Genomic DNA, 13926 nt, shown 5'->3' with positions numbered 1-13926 from the left:
TATTTCTTCCTCCAAGGTGGGAGAATTTTCTCTCCTCGGGGAGCGCTCTCCCTCACGGCTCAATCCAGCTTTCGGTCCAGCTTTGCCGAGGCTAGCAGCGCCAGTGGTCGTGTGGCTTGGAGGCCGATCTGGCAGAATGCGTGGAGTCGGACGAGTCCTCTCCAGCCTTCCCTGCCGGGTCGAGCGCCTGCTCTTTCAGGGAAGCATGCCTGGCGGCTGCTTCTTCTCCTGGTATGCGCAGCATGGCGTTACATGTCTCTCCCTCTGAGGAGGAAGGGATGATGGACGCTAGCGTGCCCACGGACTCCTCACAGCTTCTTGAGGTCGTGACACGGCCATGTCCAAGCTCGAGCTAGCTTGACCGTTTGAGGAGCAGAAGCAGCGTGCACCCAGTGAGCTGGCTTAGCGTTTCTTGTGCCCCGTGTCACAGCCTCAGCGCCTTCCCTGACCTGCACACCGAGGTGTCCGGGTCCTGGGAGACCACGTGCACGTGCTTTTCCCAACGTTCCTCGCTGTGAGCGAATGTGGTTTGGGCTAAGTAGTGCGGCTAAGGGACGATGCCGCGTGTGGAAGAGGCGCTAGCTAGCTATCTCTCCCTAAGTGTTGAATCGCTGAAGGCTTCAGTTTGCCTACAAAGAGTCACTTTGGCTCTAGTAGGTAGGGCTACGTGGATCTGCCGACGTGGATCTGGTGACGCTGTAGGTAAAGGTGATTGCTGGCGGGTTTAGGAGACTGCGGCGGCGTTTCAGTGGTACTTCCCCGCCGCTCCAGTGGGGCTGTTCAGTGGCAGCCTCGGCCTGGCACTGTGTAGCCCGGAAAGAGAGTGTTGCCACCCGGTTCTGGCCCCTGACGACACTCTAGGCCCAAGGAGGGGCTGGCCAACCTGAGGATCATCCTCGCCTCTAATAAACGGGCCATGGTGCATAAGTCCTGATGGCTTAGGTCTTGGAGGGCGGTGTACACCTCATGCCATGGTGCCCGTCCCTCCTCGGCACCACCGGAAGGCCAGTTTGTCAGCACTGCCACAGGATGTGTTTCAGGGCGCAGCCTCCCTCCAGTGGTTTACTCAATTTATTTCCGCCCGAAAGTTCGTTGCAGATAGGGGAGACCTGCCACCTCTCAGGAGGCTTGAATGGCCGCAGTACGCTGCTCTGGCCGTTCGGGTTCAGGAGGACTGTCTGCTAGCCCTGCCAGGGGATGTGTTTCAGGGCGCAGCTTCCTCAGGATGTGTCATCGGCTGCAAAACACTGCTCCAGCCACTCTGAGTGGGTCAGAGGCCAGCCCAGAAGGGTTGGTTTCCCTGTGGAACTTTCTGTCAGTCTGGGAGGGCTGCCAGAAGTCTTTTGGTGGGTCCTGTGTTCTGTAGAGAAGTGCTACGCGATTCAGTTTGCATCTTCTCCCCCCTGGTTTAACGGGATGTGTCACCCGAGCAGGCTTTAGTCCTGGAACAGGAGGTGTGTACTCTTCTATGGAAGCGGGCCATCGAGGTGGTCCCCCCCCCGGTCAGAGAGTCAGGCTACTACAGCCCATACTTCGTTGTTCTGGAGAAGGATAGCGGGTTGTGTCCCATTCTAGATCTCCGCTTCTTAAACCGTTTACTTATGAGGCTCGGGTTAAGGATGCTCACTCTCAAAGAGCCACTTGTACAAGTTGGCGCGAGAGGTCCTCTAATGGTCCCACGACAAACTCCTCTCATTGAGAGCCATTTATATCCCGGGACGGTTGAATTGCAGAGCAGAAACCCTGTTGAAAAGACAATGGCCAAGGCCTGGGGAATGGAGACTCCACCCCGAGGTGGTGGAGCAGGTATGGCAGAGGTTCTACTGAGCCCGGGTGGATTAGCAACCTGGGAGACTTCGCATTGTCCACTCAGGTTCTCTCTCTCTCACCCAGCCCCGATAGGGCTGGATGCCATGGTACAGTCATGGCAGAGGCTACTCCTGTACGCCTTCCCCCCAATTGTACTGCTCTCAGGAGTTCTGGAGAAAGTTTGCCGGGAAGTTGTCCGTCTCCTCCTGGTAGCACCTAGATGGTCGGGCAATCCATGGTTCACTCACCCTGGTTCACTCCCGCCCGAAGTTGTGGAAGCTGTGGCTGTGGCCCCTGAGGAGGCACAGTTCGTAGTGGCCTACTCTGTTCCAGAGCTCACTCCATGAGAAGGTCATACACCACATGGTGGCAGCTGTTCACGTTATGGTGTGAGCACCATGACTTAGACCCAGTTAACTGCCCGATTGGCTCAGTTCTGGAGTTTTTACAGGATCAGTTTGCCACAGGGTTAACCCCTTCAACCCTGAAGGTTTATGTGTCTGCCATCGTGGCATTTATCACCCCCCCTGCAGGGCAGTCGCTGGGTAGGCACCCTCTGATGACACGTTTTCTCTGCGGCGCCTGGAGGCTGAGGCCCGGGACGTGACCCAGAGTGCCTATCTGGGACTTGGCAGTTGTGTTGGCGGCTCCATCTGAGCCCCCCTTCGAGCCCTTGGCCGAAGTGGCCCTTAGGTACCTGTTGGTCAAGACCGCCTTTCTCTTGGCAATTTCCTCCCTGAAGAGGATCAGAGATCTGCAGGATCTGTCCGTGGCCCCGTCCCGCTTGGAATTTGCCCCTGGCATGGCCAGAGTGTTTCTGTTTACGAAACCTGGGTACGTACCTAAGGTGCCTACGGCTTTCACATGACCTGTCGTGCTACAGGCATTCTGCCATCCTCTATTTCTAGCCCCCCGCCTAGGAGAAACAGGACCGACTGTGTCCTGTGCGAGCACTGGACACTTACCTCCACAGGACGAGTCCATGAAGGACGTTGGAGCAGCTGTTCATCTGCTATCATCCTAATAGGATGGCCAATAAGCAGCCGTTAAGCAGGTGGGTAGTGAATGCAATCCTTCAGCTTCCTCTGGTCTACCCGCTCCGCTCAGCATCAGGGCTCACTCCACTGGAGTGTGGTGGCCTCTATAGCCTGGTCTGCTAGAGTGTCACTCCAGGACATTTGCGACACTGCGGGCTGGTCCACCCCGCTGACCTTTGTTGGGTTTTATGGCCTTGACCTAAGAGTCACTCTGGGCTCCTCTGTCTTGCGTGCAGGTGACGAGGCCCTCACATATTTGGCAGGGTCTGGTCAGTGTGGCGTGATTGGACACTCGTTCCCAAAGTGTTTTGACGCAGCTCGAAGTTCCCGAATGGGGAACGTCTCTAGGTTACGTATGTAACCCTTGCTCCCCGAGGGAACGAGATGCTGCATCTCCGTGCCACACTCCCTGCATTCCTGCGGCGCTTTAGCTCTATTTGGAGAAGCTAATGTCGCTACCACCGCACAGCCATTTTGTAGCTTCCTGGCTTACGCGACGACGTCTGCCGATGACGTCACATCTTGCCTTTTAGCCAGATTTCACAAGTGGTTCAGAGCGTGGACAACGCAGGGGCGTTCCCAAAAGCATTTCAACGCAGCGTCTCGTTCCCTTGGGGAACTAGGATTACATACGTAACCTAGAGACGTTTTATGCTAATCATAATTTGCTTAATTATAAAGTCCTTATATTTTGTAATGGGGATATACGTCATCAGATAACATTCTGTAAACAATTTATACATTCTAGACAGCTATATTTTCTCTCTCTCCCTTTCTCTCTCAGTCTAGGTTTGTAAGTGTGTTACTTCCAGTGCTTACCAATAGGGGGCTGTAGATTACAATGATGGTACAATGGAAAAAGTGTCACATTTACTCTCTCTCTCTGTCTCTGTCTCTGTCTCTCTCTCTCTCTCTCTCTCTCTCTCTCTCTCTCTCTCTCTCTCTCTCTCTTTTTTTTTCTCTGCCTTGACAAGCAGCCCTGAAAGCTGAAACATTGATATGCTGATCTCTCACTCTTTAAAGGAGTGTCGCACTGTTACACACACAGATTGGTGTGTAGTTTTAGTGGTTTTACTAATTGTGTGTCCTTGGCCAGTTGATTGCTTTGTCATGTTGTGACTTGACTCAGAAATGGGAGAATAGTGATGTAATCTCCTCTCTCTCTCTCTCTCTCTCTCTCTCTCTCTCTCTCTCTCTCTCTCTCTCTCTCTCTCTCTCTCTGGCACATCGCTGATCACATAGAAAATGTCATTTTAGTCAATTTTTTTACTGATTATTTAGATAACAACATTCTTTAACATACATGAACATTTAACTTCTAAAATGGATTTTTGTCTGCAAGTTGTTATACTTATTTATTAAATTATTGCAAAATTGCATGTATGGTTCAGACAAGTACCTCATATTGTCCTGCCTATATATATATATATATATATATATATATATATATATATATATATATATATATATATATATATATATATATATATTTTTTTTTTTTAATTGCAGTAACCTTATATGAGTAAGTATATGAGTACTAAGATGTGGTATCAGAAATTATTAAGATTAGCTCTGTTTTCAAGAAAGTACTTTATTGATCTACATTTCCACACTTTCACCCTTAAAATAGTCCCGTACCAAAGCAATACAGCTTTCCCAGCATTACTATTAGAATGTATCCTGGAAGTCTTCTATTAAAAGCGTTTCAAGCATTTTCTACTATTTGTGCTGAATCTCCACAATGGTGTCAAAATGGTGACCTTTGAGCTGGATCTTCATCTTTGGGAAGAGGGTGAAATCTGCCAAGTAGACCGTGTGCGGAAGTGAGATCATGTGGTTCCTGGTGAGAAACTTGCATGTGAGGAGAGCTCGCACATGCATACTGGGTCAGAACAGCATCAGTTGCACAGCTCCAGATGTATACAGGACACACTGATGGTGCTTCCTGTGACTGTGCATGCAGCCTTGTGCTACCATTTGTTGGCATGTTACAAAACTAGATTTTAAACTTTTAGATACCACGTTGTATATACAAATTTAAAAAGATTCATTTGAGCCTTTTGGTATTCCATAGACTACACGCATTGTGACCCACATCGTGTCCCAGTTTAATTCTATGGAATTTTAGTTCACTGGTTAATTTTTTCCAAGTATGAAGTGTGTTTTCTTGGAGTTTTTTTTTGGAGAAATAAAGCTAATCCCACTAACAAGTAATGGATGTTTTTCGCTGCCAGTTTTGCATCGTGTCGACAAGTGAAGGATGCATCTATAAGTCACACTGGAACTCTTTTATCATTAGAATTTATTTTTCCACCACAACTCTTCCATAATTGTGGCTTCGTTACGATACCAGAATGTAATACCTTGGTATCGATACTAAATCGATACCATAAGTGACAAATAACCAGCCTAAAAAAACAAATGAATTAAAAAAAAAATTCTAAAAAAAATATATTTATTCTAATCTTAATACCTTTGTATAAAAACTGTAACAAAAACAGATACAGTGAACATTGTTACATTTCGATGTTGGAAAATATTATATATATATATATATATAAAACTAAAGTAATACAATGAAAATATATTCAATATACTGTATATATTCAGATATATTCATTTATCTTTTCAGTGCAAACAAAAGGTCTCAAAATGTAACAAAAAACCTACCAGGAACATTTAGTTAATTAATTAATATTAATGATTTAATTAATGCATGTGTGTCTTTTAAGGTTTCACCGTAATTTGGAAAGCACTACAGGTGAATTTCAGAACAGCAGTGTATGAAATACAGAATTCATCATAATTATGATCTACCATTTAAAATATAATATATACCAGTATTTTTCCAATACTGCGCATCCCTACTTTGGACCTCCCACTTAATGCTAATGTGATATCAAGCTATGTGACATAAGCCATATAAGCGATTCTAAACAACGCGACAAGATTCAAATGAAGTGTGTGATGATATCGTATGACGCTAGCTATAAACCTTTCTTACTTGTTAGCTATATTAGCCTTGTACAGTGGTCCCCCGGTTATCAAACTTAATTCGTCCCTTAAAACCGTTCGAAATCCGATATGTTCGAAAACCGGACCTAATTATCCCATAAGAAATAATGGAAAACCAATTAATCCGTTCCCAAACTCCACCAATACCCAATAATTAACCATTTGTTCCTGTTTTTAGCCGTATTAATAGTCAGGAATCCCCCTACCATGCCCCTACGGTGGCTGTCATGGTGCTTCAGGGAATGCCCTGTTCCTTCGCTCATGCGTGCTCCGCCCACATTGAGCTCATCGCAATCGGGCTTCCTCCGTAAAGCACCGTGGATATTATTTATGGACTGCCTTTTGCCGGATTATCCCGATCTCTGCGGGTATTTTGTGTTGGCTCGGTAAAAGTATAAATTAACAACTTTACAAGAAGCAGTTTCTTCCCCTCGCGCTGGGTTGGGCAGCGTGGGTGGCGTTCGATAACTGGAACTTTGTTCGTTCACCGGATCGAAATTTCGTTCGGAAAACCATTCGCTAACCGGAATGTTCGATAGCAGAGCCGTTCGATAACCGGGGGACCACTGTAGTCCTTTAGGCTTCTGGGACCCTTGTAACAAAATGTTGAGCATAACAATAATGAATATGGAGATACAACTGACTGTGTATGTTTTAATGACAAGCCAATGCTTTTTAAGCTGTAGATTAATTATATAGATCACTTTCTCACTTCTCCAACTTTCTGTTTCACCATTCCCTTGACTGCACTGCAATGTCTTTCTTTGTGCGTTATATAACCCAGAAGGTCTTCTGAGATCAGTTCCCACACCTTTTTTCCAATCATACTTGACACGAGCTTTTCCAGCATTCACGGTTCTTTTTGTGTCGGTGTGTGTCAAGGATGGACTCCTAACTTCAGATGGCCTCATCTCCTCCACTCCTGTTGTTCAGACACCCTTCCATCCTTGGCTTGGTAATGGAAAAGATGGGAGGATAAAGTGGATGTTTTGAGAGAGTAATGGAACTGTCAGTAGTGTGTTTGTCTGCTCTTATGGCTTTCTCCTTGACCCACCTACTCTGTGTATGTGTGTGTGTGTGTGTGTGAGAGAGAGAGAGAGAGAGAGAGAGAGAGAGAGAGAGAGAGAGAGAGAGAGAAAGAGAAAGAGGAGTTTTATTGCAACCCAGTGAACATGTCATGCAAGGCCTTTTTGTGTAGAAGCATTGCTCTGAATGTTTAATATCTTTCCAGAGGTTTTGCACTGGAGCTAAAAGAATAATGTAGCAAGCAATGGATAATCTTCTGTGTAAATCTCTGTACTTTTCTATTCCATCCAGTTCTCTTGTCAAACTCTTCACTATTATCTTTAATCTATGGACTAATCTGTATTTAAAGAATGCATTTCTGCAGATTTAGAATGTTTGCCATAGTTACTTTGAAATCTCTTAGTGACTCCGTAAGCCATACCTCCTTTATTTGGACCAACAGCAACTGAGGCCACACCAAATTCATTCGGAGTAACACACACACACACACACACACACACACACACACACACACACGCACACACACACACGCACACACACAGAGGCCACACCCGCTTCAGAGGGGCCACACCTCCTTCTTAAAAGAGAGATTAATCTTTCTGGAGCTGTTTACTACTTTATCCTCTTTACCTGTTAACAGACAGAGGTGGGAAGAGTAATAAAATATTCGACTCAATAAAAAGACGTCAATTAATTTTTACTTAAGTACATGTAAATTTACCAGTCTAAAAATCTATTATAGTACAAGTAAATAGTAACTCATTTGAAATGTAGTTAGAGTAAACAATTACTGAGTTACTTTTTTTTTTTATATAAACCGCACCCACTGAATTTTACAAATATTTTTATTTTTAATATAAATAAGCCGCACCTGTGTATAAGTGTACACTGAAACTAATGAACTTTACACAGGCTTTACCGAAAGAGAGTGTCTGTTACACGGTGTAACGGGTGAAATATGTTGTGGCTCCTTTAGGAGCAGAGCGGCATTTTGGGAACAGCACGTCACTGCATTCTTCCGGTATTACTGCGTGTGTGAGTGTGCGACTGAGGATTATTTGCTCATTATTTTCTGATGCTCATTTCTAGGTTTCTTTGACTAACCCATAACGCTGTTGCCAAGTCAAGTTTGTGCTTATATGATTTCATTTGCAACTGGAGTTAGTGAGCTCTCCCTTCACCTTGACTCAACGCGCTACAACGGCTTGTATCTAAACAGTAGCCGACCAAGTAAGTCATTGTTTACTGTCTTCCTCCTTTCTTTCACAACTATTTCTCTTGGAAGTTTCTCTTTTGGCATCGGCGTGCGTTTAAAAATCAACACTGGTGAAAGTTTTTCTCCCGAAGCCGTGCAGCTCAGAACACAGGTGAGGTGCGTTTTTTCGTTTCCGTTCGGAAATTTTATTGGTCAATTGTTATGTCGCTCAGTGGCTTTTGGCTTTATTATTGTGAAAGGAAGGAGGAAGACAGTGAACAATGACTTTCTTGGTAGGCTACTGTTTAGATACAAGCCATTGTAACGCGTTGAGTCAGGGTGAAGGGAGAGCTCGCTAACTCCAGTTGCAACAGAAATCATATAAACACAGACAGGTTTCCAAAACTCGTGCTTTTTTATGTTTCTTGGCAACAGCGTCAATGGTTAGTCAAATAACTTCAGCATCAGAAAATAATGACATAATCCACGTCTTGCACACATGCAGTAATACCGGAAAAAATGCAGTGGCATGCTATTCCCAAAATACCGCTATGCTCCTAAAGAAAGCGCAACATATTTCACCCGTTACACCATGTGTAACGTGTCTTTCGTTAAAGCCTGTGTAAAGTACATTAGTGTAGACACTTATAGACAGGTGCGGCTTATTTATGTTCAAAATAAAAATATTTGTAAAATTCAGTGGGTGCGGCTTATATTTGGGCTTAATAGTCCGGGAATTACGGTAGTTGTTTTTAATTGAAGAAACACCTTTACAAATAAAAGTGCAGTAACAACAACAACAACAACAAAAATCACCACAGTCCATGACTTGAATCTAATGTGAGTTATGCACTTAAAAAAAAAAATGAACTGTTCTAATGTCATTTATAAAAATGTGAGCAATTGCAGATTCAGAATTCAGAAAGTGAGTGCATGCATCATTGAATCAAATTGGTTTGATTGGACACTGCATTCTCAACATAAGTGTGTGATTGGTTATACGGTAATTCTCAAATCTAATGCAACATCATCAGATCTACTCTAAAATATAACACTTTTCATTCATTTCATATTCTTAGTGCTAACCAACATTAGCAATGTTACAAACAACTATGTTAACTTAAGGTATGTTATTATTAACTTACCTTAACATGCTTGTGCAGGTTTGATGCCAAGTTTTTATAATCTTCCAGTTCAGTTGCTTTGAGCAAGCATAGCTTACACTGTACAATAAAGCTATTGCATTTCTTGCATTTGAATTCAAAGTGGTCACCTACATATTATCTGTTTCATAAAAATTCTACGCCGTTGCACTTTCAGCTGGGTCTGCATCATGGGCGTCTGTCTTGTTCGTCTCCATCTTCTTTTCTTGTGTGTTTAGCGCATTTGTTTTTTACTCAGTAATGGATTTATGATTTAAAATGTAGTTAAGTACAATACTTCAACAAAATGTACTTAAGTAAAAGAAAATTTTAAAACCACTTTAAAAAGTACTTAAAACACTACTCAATTACAGCAAAGCGAGTAAATGTCATTTATTACTTTCCACCTCTGCTAACAAATCCAGCTCATTTTACCTGCGGAGAAATGTAATTACTGTCAAAACATCATTCAATCCACAGTAACGATGAAACTGACAATCCGAGCTGAGGTGTCAACTGGTGAAACGAATATCTTTGATGGTTGCGTGTTTTGTAAACAGAAATCTTTAGTATTTTGTCATTTTTTCAGCAGCACCATGGAAACAAAAACCCGAGGAGTGAATGGATGGGTAGCGTTAATTAAGCAGTAGCGTTGTTTTGACATTTGTTTTGCGCTTGAGTGTTCGTACAGACACCTGTGTAAACATTTACGGAACATTTGTACAGTGCTACAGAGCAGATCGTGATTACGTACACACTGCCTGGTTAATTTCAAGCGTTTTCTGTTTAGTCCATCAGGAATTACTCAAAAATCAGGTCTTCATCAAAATGTTTTAAAGGCGCATTAGGTAAGATTAATCTTTTTTTTTTTTAAAGATTAGTTCTTTAAGTATCCAAACCTAAATGATTTTTTTTCAAATAAGGTTTAGCACATTTTTTTAAAGGCAAAATTAAATCTTTGACATATTTTCGTATTACATATTCATGTTATGTATTTTCCTTATAATTGTAAGTAAATAATAAAAATAAAGAATATTAACTATTACAACTTACAACAAGGTGGTTGTGACATCAACGTTCTCTGACTGTAAATGAAAAGGACAGAAGCTTCTCAGATCAAGAAATATCAGAGTGAGAGTGAGAGTGAAAGACAGCAAATCACCCCCCATATGCAGTTCTTATATAAATGATGGAGACTGACCCACAATTGCTTTGGCATCTCACAATGCCTTCAGGCAGAGTTTAAATCCCTCAGGATTATCCAGTTACTAAAGTCACATGTCAGGTTAGACACCTTGACCATGGCTCCAGAGTCTATTAGGAGAACATGTCTAATATACTATTAAAACACACATTATTTTCTTAGGTTAGATAATTTTTTTGATACGTTACCTGTATATATTATGACAGTAATGTCATAATATAACAGCTAACAAAAAGCAGTTCATCCCCATCAGTTAAAAAAAATCCCTCAGGCTCCAAGAAATAAAACATTTAAATGCAAGTTAGCATAAGTCCAAATCTTATATAAATGTGGGAAAACTTACTAGTATTACTAATATTTGAATTTCCCTCTGGGATGAATAAAGTGATATATCTATCTATTATGGTGGCCAAGAAGTGCAAAACACATTAACAAATCCAAAAACAAATTAACAAATCCAAAAACAAATTAATAAATTAGAAAACACTAAAAAATCCGAATACAAAATAACAAATTCAAAAACAAAATAACCAATTCAAAAACACATTAACAAATCCCGAAAACACAATGACAAGTCTGACAAACCAGAAAAGGTAGGTATAGTTTGTGAATGGAAACTTACAGATCATTGGACGAGACACCTGTCATTCACCTGTATATCTTGAATGACAGGTGTCTTGTCCAATGATCTGTAAGTTTCCATTCACAAACTATACCTACCTTTTTGTTTTTGGAATTGTTAATGTTTTCTAATTTGTTAATTTGTTTTCTGATTTATTATTTTGTTTTTGAATTTGTTATTTTGTTTTTGGATTTGTTATGTTGGTTTTGCATTTGTTATTTTGTTTTCAGATTTGTTAATGTGTTTTGCACTTTTTGGCCACTGTAATCTATCCATCTATCTTTAAACACAAACCCATTGATCTTTGCATTGTGTTGAGTTTTAATTTGTTGCATTTAATCGCACACCTTAACGGCAATAAAATGTAATGAACGGACATTTGGTGTCACCCAGATGAGGATGGGTTCCCCTTTTGAGTCTGGTTCCTCTCAAGGTTTTTTGCTCATGCCATCTCAGGGAGTTTTTCCTTGCCACAGTCACCATGGCTGCTCATCAGGGATAAATGCACACCATTCACCTTGACTGTTGATTTCTGTAAAGCTGCTTTGAGACAATGTCTGTTGTGAAAAGCGCTATAGAAATAAACTTGACTTGACTTGACTTAAAATATTATAAGCATTGAATATGTTTATTTTAAATATAATGATTAGATCACTGGCAAGCTCAGAATAGCTGACTTATGTTTTCATACATTTCTGTCAATCAATAAGTATTAAATGATTCCCAATAGTTTATTGTCTTCATTTCAAAGCATTTCTCTCTGGTACACTGCAACAAAGAGTGTCTATTTGGAGTTTTTATCCAATCAGATTTCAGCCATCACATCATGTGTTGACGGGGGCAAAGGCATTTGACGTGAGGCCTTAATAAACGAACACTGCAGGCACTTGCTAGCATAAAATACATGAAAATAAAGCTGATGCTTTACCCAATCAGATTTTGAGTTTAAGTCACTGGTGCCATCAGGTAGGCATCCAATGTCGTCTGAATTTTTCCTTTGATTGGATGGTCAGAGCACACACTAGTCAGAGCTCGCAAACCGCATGTGCAGCAAACTGCACAAGCTCCAATATATTCATGTGGATTTAATAGATGTTTATTTAATCCACAAAGGCTGACAGAGTAGAAGAAATTGATTTGGTCGAAAATCCACTTACAAGGACATTTACAAGATGGACTTTTAAAACCAAAACACTAAACTAGAGTTGTTAAGCTTTTTTATAAACCATTTATACTTTTTATTTTCTTTCTTATAGAATTTGCACAAAAACAATTTACCTTCTTTTCTAATCCCCAGGAAACCCGTAATTCGTGGAAAAATGCATGGAAAACACAGGGTCATGTTATAAAGTTAATATTGATGCTTCTACTGATGATGAAAGGAGACTTGTTGAATTGTGTTGAGTGGGTTTCTTGCTTTAATCATTTTGAAATTCATTCTTTCATCATGAGAGACCTGTCTGTGATGCAGCGCACTGTTATCCTGAGTTTCTGTATAATATTGATGGTTCCTATTGCCGTGGAATCATAACGATGGTGTTAAGAGGTGGGTTGATTTAGGTGGGACACCATTGCAAGTCTAAGTGTTAAATGCATAGCCCACCATTTTATATATTTTTATATAAAAGTCATTTAAGTTATTGTGTATAGAATTAAAATATAATATAATGATCAATATGATTATAATACTGTATAGTATATAGAAAATTAGTATGAGTGAGTGTTGAAATAAAAATCCAGAGACACTGTATTGAGGTAAAATGTAGCAGCTATGACTGTGTGTGTGTTTGTGTGTTTTGATGGTGACAGGCTGGCTTTTTTCCCCACACTGGCTTTCAGACCTTTCTCTTATCTAACCAGTCGTCTAGGTACAGCTAAGCTTAGGTGTGTGTGTGTGTGTGTGTGTTGTGTTTTTGTGTGTGTGTGGTTGTGGCTTGCTTAGATAACACCAGCACCACAGTGGCATTTCACATCATAAATTCTTCTCAGAGCAGACATTTGAGTTATTATTTTGTGTTTGTGTGTGTACTGTATGTGTGTGTACCTATATGTACTCTAGGCAAACACATTTTCTCTGCTGACCTTTACCTTTTCATTAGCAGAGTTTTTGTGCCACAGTGTTTTGTGTAGTAAATAGTGAACCATAATCTCATAAATGACCTTTCCCCACAATGCCTTTCCTGGGGAGAAAAAACCCACAACATAACGTTTCTAAAATGAATTTAAAAAGTTGACACGTCTTAAAATGCCAGCTTTATGTGATGTAAAAAAACAACAACAACAAAAAAGAGTGAAACTGAGATCAAATACAATATATCAGAACTTTTTCCACTCTCACTGTGAAATTAGAGCATATAAAAATCTTACTCAATATTGTTTGGTAACAGTGTATTGGCGTGGCGTATCTTGATTTTGCCAAGGTTTTTCCACTGTTTCTTTCACAAAACATTTTGAAGGCATCAAATTGCTTCATTTCACCCCACATATTTTAAGTTGGATTCAGTTCTGGGCTTTGGCTAGGCCATTCAAAAACATAAATCATCTTTTGGTTAAGCCATTCCTTTATAGATTTGAGTGAATGATAGGCCATTGTCAAGGCAGAAGGTGAAATTCCTTTCTGCTTACTAGCAGATACCTGAGGGTTTTGCACTAAAAACTGACTGGTATTTGTAGCTATTCATGTTTCACTACACTTTGATAAATGCTCTAGTTCTGGATAAGGAAAAGAATCCTTAACGCTACCACCACCATGCCTCACCATAGTTATGGTGGCTTTTGTTGATATCTTTTAAAATTATGACATCGTTATGATATTTGGAATTGGTCTAATCAGACCATAACAAATTTTGCCACATGATTTGGAGTCATTAAGTTAA

At 41.1% G+C, this 13926-nt stretch overlaps 1 long non-coding RNA gene across 1 annotated transcript in view; it reads left to right on the top strand.

The window, feature by feature from the left end:
• The window catches only part of LOC124381581, a 102718-nt gene that overhangs the window by 25797 nt on the left and 62995 nt on the right, over positions 1-13926 (top strand). The window lies entirely within an intron of this gene.

Source organism: Silurus meridionalis, chromosome 28, assembly GCF_014805685.1.
Source record: "Silurus meridionalis isolate SWU-2019-XX chromosome 28, ASM1480568v1, whole genome shotgun sequence".
Classification (NCBI taxonomy): domain Eukaryota; kingdom Metazoa; phylum Chordata; class Actinopteri; order Siluriformes; family Siluridae; genus Silurus; species Silurus meridionalis.
Note: the sequence above shows the minus strand (reverse complement) of the source record. Positions and strands in the feature narration are given on the sequence as shown.